The sequence below is a fragment of the Silene latifolia genome, chromosome 10 (genome assembly GCF_048544455.1).
Source record: "Silene latifolia isolate original U9 population chromosome 10, ASM4854445v1, whole genome shotgun sequence".
Classification (NCBI taxonomy): Eukaryota; Viridiplantae; Streptophyta; class Magnoliopsida; order Caryophyllales; family Caryophyllaceae; genus Silene; species Silene latifolia.
In genome coordinates, this window is record NC_133535.1 from 138,952,804 (window position 1) to 138,966,504 (window position 13,701).

At 42.8% G+C, this 13,701-nt stretch overlaps 1 non-coding gene across 1 annotated transcript; it reads right to left on the reverse strand.

Moving 5' to 3' along the window:
• Positions 1–2,516: 2,516 nt before the first annotated feature.
• LOC141609726 (small nucleolar RNA R71) lies at positions 2,517–2,623 on the reverse strand. The gene has a single exon (XR_012527642.1). It is a non-coding gene; the product is annotated as a small nucleolar RNA R71 (small nucleolar RNA).
• Between the last annotated feature and the right edge of the window lie 11,078 nt (positions 2,624–13,701).

Sequence of the window (13,701 nt, forward strand, 5' to 3'; positions counted from 1 at the left end):
AGCCCTAATAGATTTTTTCTTTGCAGCTATTACTTGAAGAATTATGGAAGATTGATTAAAAGATTTGGGAAATTAGGAATTAAGGAAACTGAAGAGAAAGAAAGTTAAGAGAAAGAAGACGAAGAAATCGTGTTGATGAGTTCAAATTAATGAAGCACCCAAGTATTTATAGCAAAGAAGATTAGGGTTCCAGCCGTAAAATCATCAAGGAAGTTGCAAAAATATCCACGCGTCAAAGAATCGCAGAAAAGAGCCGTTACAGGAAACTGATCAGGGAAAATTTAACCGTTGGGTGATCTTATCAAAACTAAAAGTTATCTCCTCATTTTTTCGTCCTGACACTACCAATGAGGAGATAAGGGGCAATTGTTAGGCCTGGAAATCCGCAGACCACCCTGATCAGCATTTCATCAAAACCTGACTGCCAGGCTCTCAGGGCACATGAAGATAGGCGCCAGGCCATGGAGAGGACAACGGTCCAAATATCAGGACAATATTTGACCATATCCGCGTATATTAATGGAAATAAATACGCAGCATTAAGTATGAAGATTATGCAGTAAATACGGTAATCAAGAGGGAAATATTCAAATTATTACCAAAGAATTATGGGAAATATTCAAAGAATTATTACCAAGAATTATGGGGAATATTCACCTTCAATGCTTGATCATACAAATTGTTCAAGATAGGAAAGCTATATAAGAGACACTTGGAAGATATTGGAGACATCATTCGTACACAAGAAGAAGAACACATATTACTTAGAGAAATACAAGCATTGTTGTTATCATAATAATATTCTCTCAAATCATATAGTGAAATCCTCTCCTGGCTTGGTGCCCGTGATTTTTTCCCATTCAAGGGTTTTCCACGAACAAAATTGTTTGTCTTGTTATTTTTGTTATTTTACTTATAGCTCAATATCGTATCCTGACGACCTAATCAGTAATCTAATTAGAGCTAGTTAACCCTGCACAATATCACCCTGACCTGATTTCGCCCTGCGCAAAATCCACACAAAACACTTTCGCTTGGAATTTGTGTTCTTTACGCCGGATTCGCATCGATTGTAATTCTTTCTCTTCCTTTATTAATAATTAATCTCTTGTTTGATTTAATCTCTTGTTCCGTTACCTTTACTCCTTTGCCCTAATTTCTCTTTATGCTTTTTACTTGTTATTTCATTATGTTTATTGCTGGAAATCTATCTGCTGTTAGTTTAATTAGCGACATGAGTAGCTAAACCCCTTTCATGTTGGGATTAGGGGATCTGCGGTAGGATTGTGACGATGTAGTAAATGAAACAGACGAAATAATTACAAGACTCTGTCGCCATAGCAATTTAACTGTATTTATTCGGCTTAGTTGAGTGCACACTTCTAAGTTAACCTTTAATCTGGCTAAAATTAATCCTAGATCGAAAGATTGGACTAAATAGGCCTGCTATGAACAGTAGACTACCCTGACGAGAATGAAAGTTAAGTTAGTGGTATTTTAGGATAGAAAGTGGATCGAAAGGACCTTTCAACATCCGTCTTACGTTAATTCGTCTGAGTCATTTACAGCTGAGTCACTAGACTACCGTAGTGAACCAAAATCCTGACATGTCCCTCTTTATCTGATAGTTTAAACTCATTTCTCTGCCCTTATTGCTCTTGACTTTATTTCTCTTCCCTTCAAAACTCGTAGTTTAGACAACAAATCAAACAACCCCCCCCCCCATTTGTGACCAAATAGACGGACTACTACAAATATCTTGCCTCCCTGTGGAGATCGACCTGACTTCCCTAGATATATAGTTAGTTTAGTTAGTTTATTTTTGACAGGTACACGACAGACGTGTCAAATTTTGGCGCCGTTGTCGGGGAGGCAATTGCCCTATTTGTTTTCGTTCTGTTTATTTTTATCCGTCTCAGGGAATTTCTATTCCTTGAGGCCGTTCTTATTATTTTCTTTCAGTGTTGTTTATGCCCAGGTCAGACAGGTTTGAATTAGTTTCAGCTGATTCAGAGCCAGAGAGATTATTCAGGCATAGACTCCGTCTGATAAGGAAATCACGAAAGGAAGACTTGAGTACTTTCGAGTCAGAGCTAGATCATTCTCTTTTCACGGAAGACAGTCCGATTTCTACAGTAAAGATGCCTAAACGTTCTAGTCATTCAGTGCCTAAAGCCTCTTCTATTCCCAAAGGTTTCAATCTCCAGACTGAGGATGGGAACACCTTTGATATCCGTCCTTCTTATATCAATCTGGTGGAGAGAAACATTTATAGTGGTGTGGCTGGTGAAGATCCGAGGAAGCACATGGAGACCTTTATCGATTACTGTTCTAATATCCCCGCCACTAAGAGGGTAACTCAAGATAAGATTAAGGAGGTTCTATTTCCTTTCTCTCTAGATGACTCAGCCAGGGAGTGGCTGACTGACTTGGACCGCACAGCTGCTGGGGTTACAGATTGGGAGTCTCTTGCTCTTGCATTTTACAAGAGATATTTCCCTCCACAACGCACCAATTTGCTGAGGGCCAAGATTACTAGTTTCAGACAGGCTCCCGATGAGATTTTCTATGAAGCATGGTCACGATTCAAGAAGTTGGTGAGGTCTATCCCTCACCATGGTTTTGGCCCATAGTTTCTAGCCAATCAGTTCTACAATGGGCTGTATGACGACCATAGAGCCATACTTGATGCGGCATCTAGTGGAAGATTTCAGGAGAATACAGATGATGATAAGGGATGATCCCTTATTGAAGAGATGGCCAATCACAGTGCTGAGTATGGCAACCCGAGGGATGGGATTAGGACAGTTCATGCAGTTGATAAGCAGGTTTTGGCTCAGCTGGAGACCATGAATGCTAGGTTCGACAAGTTGGAATTACAAGCTGCTGGGGAGCCTCAGACGGTCCATGTTCTTACTAGAGGAGAGACTGTTTCATGTGAGAGATGTGGGAGTAATGACGGCCACACTGCTGTTGGCTGTCTTGTAGAGAAGGAACAAGTCCATGCCTTTCAGCAATATAGGAAAGGAGGGGGTTCCTATTACAATAATCAAGGGGCAGTCCATCCCAATCTGAGGTGGACTAGTCAAAACGTGCTCAATCCTACTCCTCCTCCGCACCAGCAGCAGCCCTATGTCCCTCCATACAAGAATCAACAAGGCTTTCAAAAGCCCCCTTCTTTTACCCCTCCCAACCATGGTGCATCATCTTCCGGTGGGGTGAGTGAAATTGGTGAGCTTAAGTCTATGTTGCAAGCCTTCACGAAGCAGTGGCAATTGAGTGATCAACAGAAAGATGCGTCGATAAAGGCACTTGAAACTCAAGTTGCCCAATTAGCCACTAATCAGTCCACAAGAAAGCAAGGTCAATTACCGACTCAAAATGAGAAGAATCCACACGAGACGGTAAATTTCATCAATCTGAGAAGCGGTCGTTCATACGAGGGACCGGAAATGCAGAAATCAGACCCAAGGAGAGCTGTAACTGTTGGTGAACAGTGTTCTGGCGAAGAAAATGAGCTCACGGCAAAGAAAGTGCTCGATCGACTGGTTTCAGGTGGTCGATCGAGCAGATTTGGGGACGAAAGTGGTCGATCGAGTGAAAATACCACTCGATCGAGTGAACAGGAAATGCAGAATGGTCGATCGAGTAGTTTTTCTACTCGATCGAATGAAGAGCAAAGTGGAGTTGGTCGATCGAGTGGAAATTTTACTCGATCGACTGACATTGATGAGGAAACTGCTCGATCGAATGGGTTTATTGCTCGATCGAGTAGTTTTGATGACGGGAAGCTTATTCGAGAGCCTGCTAGTGCTCGTTTAAGCGATAAATCACCGGAAAGACCTCGGTTGAGAGGTAAGAAGCGTCCAAAGGATACAGAACTTGCTCCGGAAGATACATTGGAAGAGAGAAACAAGGGACTCGAGATACCTATCATGGTTCCCTTCCCGAGGCGGTTGCAGAATACGAAAGCCAATCAACAGTTCGGAAAATTTGTCGAACTTCTGAAAAGCTTGGAAGTCACTGTGCCGTTCACTGAGTTGCTGAGAAAGGTACCCTCTTATCTCCAGTTTATGAAAGAAATTCTATCGCGTAAGAGGAGTATTAGTGATAGTGAGACCGTAGCTTTGACTGAGGTGGGGTCAGCCCTACTTCAAAATAAGTTACCTCCTAAGCAGTCAGACCCGGGTAGTTTTTCAATTCCATGTCATATCGGTAACTATTTGATTGATAATGCGCTATGCGATTTAGGCGCTAGCGTAAGTGTCTTACCGCTGTCTCTGGCTAAGAGATTTGGTTTGACAAAGCTGAGTTGCACTAACATGACAGTCCAGATGGCCGACCGTAGTATATCACGGCCACTAGGTATAGTAGAAGACGTACCTGTAAGGATCGGGAGGTTCTTTATTCCCGTTGATTTCGTTGTCTTAGACATCCCCGAAGATGCACACACCCCTATTATTTTAGGGAGACCATTTTTGTCTACTGCTCATGCAGTTATTGACGTCGGGGGGAAGACTTTGACCTTTCAGGTAGGGGACGAAGGGCTGATTTTTAATCAGTCTAAGTCCCGGAGGGCTCCCATGCAGGCTCAGCCTTGCAATGCTCTCTCTTCTATTGACCCTATTATTGACACTCCAGTTGAAAATTTGGAGTATTGTGCTGCAATTGTTACCCCTCCGCCTCAGACTGAGAGCAAAAATGAGGAAAGTTCGTCTGTTTTCCTTGCTGCAGGTACAGATGAAATCAACGAACGAGCTGTCAAAGGGTGCTGTGCAACTGCTGTCAATCAAATTGGAAGAAAGGATGCTAAAGACGGTGATAGGGGAGCAAGGACGAGGAAAGTTCGTGCCTATGTGGATGAGAACTATTCCCCTCCTACTGTTGCAAATGACCATTCATGCTCATGGAAGTTGATGAGGACAGTCAATGTAACTGAGGTGACGTCCTCCAGTCAGGAGCCCTTCAAGGGGCTACTGAATTGCATTGGGAATTAAATGGGGAAATGCCCCGTGTAACATTTTGTAATAGATAATTTTTTTTGAATTTTCCGTTAAATTTATTTTATTGCTTTTAATTAGGACAATTAGTTTTTAGACAGTTTTTAGCGTAGATTAAGACTATAGACTGTGCTTATACGTATTTGGTATTTTGGGAATTTTTGCACGTGTTTTTATGCAGGTTTGGGGAAATTTTTACGCATTCCAAGGAAGAAAAGACGAAATTCAAGAGCTTACGCGAGAAAAGAGCTCGATCGAGTACTTTTTGTACTCGATCGAGTGAAAATTTGGTTGATCGAGCACTTTTTCAGGTTGATCGAGTAAAGCAATAAGTGGGACTTCTCGATCAAGTAGATTTCTACTCGATCGAGCAGATGAAGCATCAGAGTGCTCGATCGAGTGGTTTAAAACCACTCGATCAAGTGATATGAACAGGACACAGGGAGTTTTCTCACTTAAACTCTTTTTCCTAATTCCCATTCATTTGTTTCCCTAATTTCGTCTACTCTACCCTAATTGCGATCAATTTCATCCCCAAATCCCCATTTTTCTTGCCCAATCTCCAAATCCGCCGCCTACAATCCCTTGCTTGTTAATTAATTTATCAAAGCCCCTTAATTTCCCCCTTGATTGTGCTCGTTTACACGGTCTTTAAAGAGGATTAGGATTTGCGGTTTTGAGCTCGAAAAAATCGCTACTTTTGCTTGTTTATTGAAGATTAATTGCATATTGTAGGTCTTTTATCATCAAGTAAGTGATCCTTCCATCCTCTATGCCTTTTAATTTCGTTTTTTCAAATTAATATGAGGTAAATTGTTTCTAGGGTTCGAAAATCCATTGTTAGTCGAATTTTTTTCGATTTTAATTGTGTTTATTACCCTTGTTCTCTTGCTTGATGATCAACCCCAATTCCTCGCTGTTGTTGCACCTCTTTTTCGAATTTTACATGATTTTTTTTGCGATATGGGTGAAGGACAGTCGAAAATTTCGACTGTCATCTTGCTTAATTGTTGCTGTTTTAGACTGTTATCACACCCTGTCGATGCTTAAACATGCTTCAATTAGAATTCTGTGCGAAATTTTCGCGATTAGGGCTGCCTCAGTCGAATTTTCGACTGTCAGACGGGTTCATATGCTTCTTCGTCTTACTTAACCTCAGTTGATGCTTACATGCTGTTGTTATTGACTGTTATGCCCGCCTTATCGCCACTTACATGCTGCTTTTCAAATTTGTTTGAGGAATTGTTGGGATTTATGTGTTGTAGGTCGAAAATTTTCGACTGGTAGGGGAGTTTTTATGGTTCAACATGATGATTTCATACTGTTTTAGCCTCTGTTAGCCATTATTTTCTTATCATACCCCCTACCCTTTGCTTACAGGATGGAGTCTAGTACTTTGCCTTCTACTAGCACCACCTCTAGTCCGTCTTTGAGTGAGACAGTGGCCCCTGCTGTTGCCACTGCCTCCGCCTTAGTCACTACTGCAGCCCCAGTGTTTCTAGTTTCAGCTGCAGGGACAGTTTTTGCTCCAACTAGCTCACCGCTAGCTCGATTCAGCCGCCACTTCCTCTACGGTCACCACCACAGCTAGCACTGCTGCTAGTCCCTCTTCAGTGGTGACCACAGCAGCCACTACCTCTGCACCAGCCTCTACCTTTACACCTGTGGCGGACTCGCCAGCAGTCGCAGCTGCCTCCAAAGCAACCCTGGTTCCTCACACCGTCGCCGCACGAGCTTCTGCTTTGAGTTCCAGAGGCTGAGGTCGTAGACAGTCTCGAGCTACGCCAGCTCCTGTTACCTCTACTTCCGCTCCTAGCACTTCCACAGCTGCTGCTTCTGCTTCCGCTCCTACTTCTGGCACAGTCACGGTCCGAGGGGACACTTCCCTCGACCCTCACCCAGACTACCCACAGGTACATTTCGTTAATGTTTTACATCGCAAGAAATTTTACCATTTAGTACGCTGTGTGCATGTACCTTCCCAATTTCTAGAGAAATCGGCACTTGAGAGACTCGGTATTTACGAGTCGATTTGTGACTTACTTCGGGGCACGGGGATGGCTGGGCTCATCACTATGAGCGGTCGCACTTTTCTGGAGCTGAGCCTCGAGTTTCTCAGCTCCTTTACTTTCTCCTCGGGGGCTTACGAGACTGACCCCGATTGTTCTTCAGTGTCCTTCCGGTTATTTAACCGGACTTTTCCGATGACCTTAGCGGAGTTTGGTAGGATACTTGGCCTTTCCTCTACGGGCGCGACTGTTGCCCCTAGGAAGGTCCACCGCCAGCTTTGGCGGTGCCTAGCTCAGACCACCTACCAGGAGCGAAAGCTCCATCAGGTCCACCTTCCCCCTGTCCGTGTCTTCCTTAGACTGATGGGGAGCACTATCTTCGGCCGAAAGGAGCCGAACAACATGACCAACACCGAGCTCTCCATCCTGGACGGTTACCTAAACGTTGACTGTGGAGGTCCTTTTACCTTCAACATTGCCTATTTGACCGCCCAGTACCTTTAGAGCCAGGGGCTGAAGGAGACAGGAACCATTGCCTGCGGTGGCATAGCCACCATTCTTGCCCGTTCTCTTTTCCCCGACTGGCCTCGTAGCTTGCAGTACCTCAAGGGAGAGAGGCTACTGAGTCTGGACGCCATGCTTTCTCAGCATTGGCTGACCCCAGACTACCAGACTTGGAAGATTGACGGCTCCTTGTCTGTAGACTTACCTTGTGACACTCTCCCCCGTCTTGAGCCCCTTCCTACTGTTGCTAGGGGCGCCCGTCTGCCACCACTACCTCACCTTATCCTTCCACCTAGACCTGCTCCTGCTGCACCCGCCGCCAAGAAGCGGCGTCTTGAGACCGGAGAGGGGTCTACACCTTCAGGGAGTGCCCAGCCTTCCACGGCTACTCCCGATCCGACCCCTACTCCCGCTACCACTCCTACTCCTACTCCCACTCCCACTGACCAGACACAGTCTGATCCGGTCTTACCGGCTACTTTCGTACCACCTCCTCCCTTTGTGGCGCCCGCGGTCCTGGACCTAGGGGGCGCCGTTTACGGTTTGTTGCGTGAGATTGCAGAGCGTCAGGCTCGTATGGAGAGGGATTTGGCTCTTGCTTTACACCCTCTGTACGAGCATCACTTGAGGCGACACCGTCCCATCCCAGAGGGTTGGCCACACCCTTCCTTCTACAGGTACCCACCTGAGGGGTACCCGGTTTCTGACGAGGAGGAGGACGAGGACCCGGAGGTGGCAGTGGAGAGAGCTCGAGCTGAGGAGCGGAGGAGGAGAGAGGAGGAGAGAGACCCGGAGTACAGGGCGGAGGAGATCCGTGAGAGCAGACGACGACGACGGGTAGCTACTGGTCTACTCACTTCCCCAGTTTTCTGGCTGGTTTGGGGAAGTTCGTATTTTGTATGTATCTATTACTCTTTTATTTTGTCTCCTTTATTTTTATTGCTTTTTATTGATTGGTTGTATATTCCCGTTCCCTTGTATATATCTGCTGGTGTATGCTGGAGGACAACGAGGGCGTTATCCGTTTTGGTTTGGGGAGGGTATTGCATCCTTTTGAGTCTGCATTTGCATTTGTTTTTGCATTCACGTTTATTTTTTAGCTTTGCATTGTTGTTTATTTTCATTAAAAATCAAAAATCCAAAAAAATTAGAAAATTTCAAAATTCAAAAAAATATTCACGTTTATTTCTGCATATAGGTTGAGTCGGAACGGTAGATTTCCGTGATGATAATGCACTATAACTTGTCTCTTTGCTTGAGCCTTGCACTTTTATTGATAGTTATTAGCCTTGTCATACGCATAGTCTATGAGTTTCTGTTCAAATATAGCTGACTGTTTAGACTTGACCTGATAAATTGGCAAACTACTTGAAAAATTCTGAGTTTTTAGAGCCATAACTGGTGACATTCATGACCAGTTCATTAGGAATTGAGAGTAGTACTCCTTGCATAGCATGTTCGTCTCTTTTGCACTTTTATGACATTCAATTTCTTGTCAAATGCACATATTCGGGTTTGTGGTCGGTGTCACATGCAGGGAGTGCTTGCAAATTTCCCTTTCCTTATATTTTTCACCCATTTAGCTCCACTTTAGCCAAATTTGCCTTTTTGACTCATCAGCTACATCCCAAACTTAGCCTGCCTAGTCAAGCTAGTTAATATGTTCTTTTGTGGTATGATTTTCCATTGCATTTTGGCCCGTATTTCTTGTTTGGAGTTGGTGTAAGTATAGAGGAAGGAGGAAAAGAAAGAAAAAAGGAGAATTGAAAAAAAAAAACGTGAAAGTGAAAAAGAATGAAAAAGAAAAAAAGAAAGAAGCTGGAAAGACGTGAGAAAAGAAAAAAAAGAAAGGAAGTTTGAAAAAAAAAGAGTTGTTTTATTTGAGTTAGTTCATTCAGACGGTATTAAAAAAGGAAAGTTTGTGACCGTCTGACTCCTCCATTCTTATTCCATATTTTTGAGGAGATTGTGTTTTGAGTCTAGTGAGTTTTGTGCCAAATGAAGGGTACTTGTACTTAGTTTTTCAGTCAGTTGAGATTCGGATGGTTTCTTTATGGTCCTGTTTGGAACTAGCTTGACGCTTTTATCTCCACATTTCCATAACATGTTTTGCCTTTTCTCACCTGAACCTCACTATTCCCATATTATTTGTAAGCCCTCGGCTGTGACGGACATTATTGGTTGGAGTGTGTGCATTAGTACTTGAATTGTCTTTCATTTTTGTTGCATGCATGCTATGTACGTCGCAGTTAGGTGAGTGACTGTCTTTTCTTCTCTCTTTTACATATAACATTCACCCTTTGCTTCATGAGAGAAGAGTGACCACGAGAGAGTCCAATTTTGTTGGTCTTGCAAGGTCGATAGGTTGGCTATATTTCTGAACAGCTTATAATTCGTTTGCGTATTGACTGCTTAACTTTAACTGTTAATTTTTGTTGCATTAAATTGGTTCAAGCAGACAAGTTAAGCTAGCTCTGAGTTATCATTCCCGTTCCATTAGTTTAGTCTTGAGTTTACTCGAGGACGAGTAAAGGTTCGGTTTGGGGAGATTTGATACGTGCTTTTTATATAGTCTTTTTAGCCTATTTCATCACGTATTTCTATGCATTTTTATACTGTTTTTATAGTATTTTGCCCCGAATTGGCTACTTTGGTTCGTTTTGTCCATTTTGTAGAAATGAACGCGAAAGTAGTGGAATTGTACTCTTTTTCGTCCCTTTTGCATGCATTTAGAGGAGACGGGATTTTTCCAGAGTGAGATACTGCACTTGAAAGCGTCATGGCACGGATTACGAGGCATTTAGGCGCGGACTTGAGCTGATTTGAAGTTAAAGAACTCGATCGAGCTGTTTTACCACTCGATCGAGTGGTTTTTACGTCCTCTGGTGGTCGATCGAGTGGTTTTCCACTCGATCCTTATCTTGCGAAAGGCCTTTACTCGATCGAGTAGTTTTGCTCTGAGGTGTTTGCTCGATCGAGTGGTTTTAATCCACTCGATCGAGTGGTTTCGCTATTTATGGGCTTTAAACAGCCCGTGTTATGTTTAATTCCGCAAAACTCATTTTCTTTGCTATTTAAACCTACATTAGTTAGGTTATTAGAATGAGATTTACTTACTACTTAGCATCTATCAAACTTTTACTGCGTAATTCATTCTTCACTACTGTAACTTTATTTCGGGATTGCTTTCGCTTGGAATTTGTGTTCTTTACGCCGGATTCGCATCGATTGTAATTCTTTCTCTTCCTTTATTAATAATTAATCTCTTGTTTGCTTTAATCTCTTGTTCCGTTACCTTTACTCCTTTGCCCTAATTTCTCTTTATGCTTTTTACTTGTTATTTCATTATGTTTATTGCTGGAAATCTATCTGCTGTTAGTTTAATTAGCGACATGAGTAGCTAAACCCCTTTCATGTTGGGATTAGGGGATCTGCGGTAGGATTGTGACGATGTAGTAAATGAAACAGACGAAATAATTACAAGACTCTGTCACCATAGCAATTTAACTGTATTTATTCGGCTTAGTTGAGTGCACACTTCTAAGTTAACCTTTAATCTGGCTAAAATTAATCCTAGATCGAAAGATTGGACTAAATAGGCCTTCTATGAACAGTAGACTACCCTGACGAGAATGAAAGTTAAGTTAGTGGTATTTTAGGATAGAAAGTGGATCGAAAGGACCTTTCAACATCCGTCTTACGTTAATTCGTCTGAGTCATTTACAGCTGAGTCACTGGACTACCATAGTGAACCGAAATCCTGACATGTCCCTCTTTATCTGATAGTTTAAACTCATTTCTCTGCCCTTATTGCTCTTGACTTTATTTCTCTTCCCTTCAAAACTCGTAGTTTAGACAACAAATCAAACAACCCCCCCCCCCCCCCCATTTGTGACCAAATATACGGACTACTACAAATATATTGCCTCCCAGTGGAGATCGACCTGACTTCCCTAGCTATATAGTTAGTTTAGTTAGTTTATTTTTGACAGGTACACGAGAGACGTGTCACGCAGCAGGCGCTGCGCCTGTTCCCCGGTGTTTTCGTCCTGGCGGATTTTAGGAAACAGATTTTAGTATAAATAGAGACGTCGATAGAGGTTTTATTCGCACAATTCCTCCGTCTCTTCCTCGTCTTGTTACATAAAATTCTCAAAACAATCCTTCATCATGAATACTTTAGAAATTCGTCTAAAAGAGTGCACCAACGAGTTTTCCAACTTGGAGAAACATGACATGGGTGCCTACAATTTTGGATCATTGTTGAGCTTGAAGCTTATCAAGGTGGTCAAACCATTCCTAGACGCTTGTCTTGACTATTGGGACCCGAATTATCACGTTTTTGCTTTCCCTGGAGGTGACATTTGCCCATTTGCTGAAGAAATTGCTGCGATCGGTGGGTGGGACCCAGAACACTTGCCTGCTATTCCTTCTACTTCACAAGGGTATAAGAACAAGTTTAGGGACTTGCTTGGATTGACAAGAATTGAGGTGGACCGTTTAGTGACCTCGAAAGGAGTGCGAATGCTGGACTTTATTGACCGATTCATTAACAAAGTTGACCCCACCATCTCTTATGTTGCTAGGCGAAAGGCATTCGGATTTTGCTTGTTACATGTATATGTCCTTCAAGGGCATGTTGATGAGGACTTGAGAGGTGATCCCCGTCTCCTGGGCCTGGTTGAGAAAATGGAGCTGTGCAGGAGCCCAGCCTGTTTATGTTTAGGAGAGATCCTATTGGGTTTGGATAACAGGAAAGCCAATCGTGACCTACCTTATTTGGGATGTCCCATTATTTTGCAGGTAAAAGAACACTTTTCTTTTTCTTTTTTTCTTGTTTCGTTTTTTTTTTCGTTTCGTTTTTTTTTGTTTCTAATACCCGCTTTTGGTAGGTCTGGCTTATGGAGCGTCTTCGATTGATCGAGCCCCCAGTTTATGTTCCTTCCTATCATGCTCGCTCTATTGCAATGAGGACCAGGCTTTACATGGTGGACTTCATTCGGGTCTGCAATTACTGGGAAAACAAACTAAAGAGTGATGATGGCCCTTTGATTAGGTGGGTTGTACCATGGTGGCATCTCAAATCTGTCACTGGAGTATCTTCCTTGGATCCTACCCGATCTGTGCACATTCCTGGCTTGGAATTCATGGTATGTATCTTCCCGGAGAGGTTGATGAGACAGGTTGGACTGAAGCAGACAATCCCGAAGCTTGACACTGTCCCGCAGACTGCCGTGGCACTTACTACTGAGAGTCGAAGGGAGTGGGCCATTAAATGGGCTCAGAGAAACTTGTGGTTCTTGAACTCTTCTGTTAGTGCTTTATGGGTGTCGGACTCCTATCTGTGGTGGAGGAAAGCTACTACTCCGGAGGAGCGTGAGATATTGAGGAAGCGCGAGCCCGTTGACTACAAGGTGCGCGAGGTGGAAAAGGAGAAGGAGAAGCATCTGACTGAGGGAGAGGAGGAAGCCGGGTTTCGAGTTGTTCATCCTTCGAAGAAACCGAAAACCTCTCCTGTCGTGGACAAAGTGATTGGCAAGAATGGGAAGGCTAGGCCTCGAGAAAGACCGGTTGGTTATTAGGTCCGAAGTGGTGCAAGAGCGTGCGGCTCGAGGTCATGACAAGAAATATGACAAAAATGACAAGGGCAAAGGGAAAATGGAGGAATAGCCCTAGTCTTTATTATTATTTATTATTATTATTATTGTAATAAGAAGGTGGGGTTTTTAGAATCCTAGCCTATTATTTTTTATTGCATTATTATTATTATGTATCGTATTATTATTATTTTTGAATGAAATAAAAGAGGTTAATTGGTTATGAAACCATTATGATTTTCTATTTATTACTCTTGTCGAATTCCAAATGCAACTGCAAATGTCCTTCTATTTACATTTTGAAATTAATGGGCTGTATCCCGTGAAGGATTTCCTACGTATTCATTAAAAAAATGAAATCAAACCCTTGCGCGTAGTTCGAGTAAATGTAAAAGAATAATTGTTCTAAGCAAGAGCTTGTAATGAACTTAGAAGATAAGCATGAGCTTTTTACTTACTCTTAAGGTGCAATTTCAGTTTATTTGATGATATGAGGATGACAAAACATCAAAATGCAAGAGCAGAGTGACATTAGCTTATTTCAGCTTGGCTAGGAGCCGTTTATTTAGAGTCACAAGAGCGACACGTGAG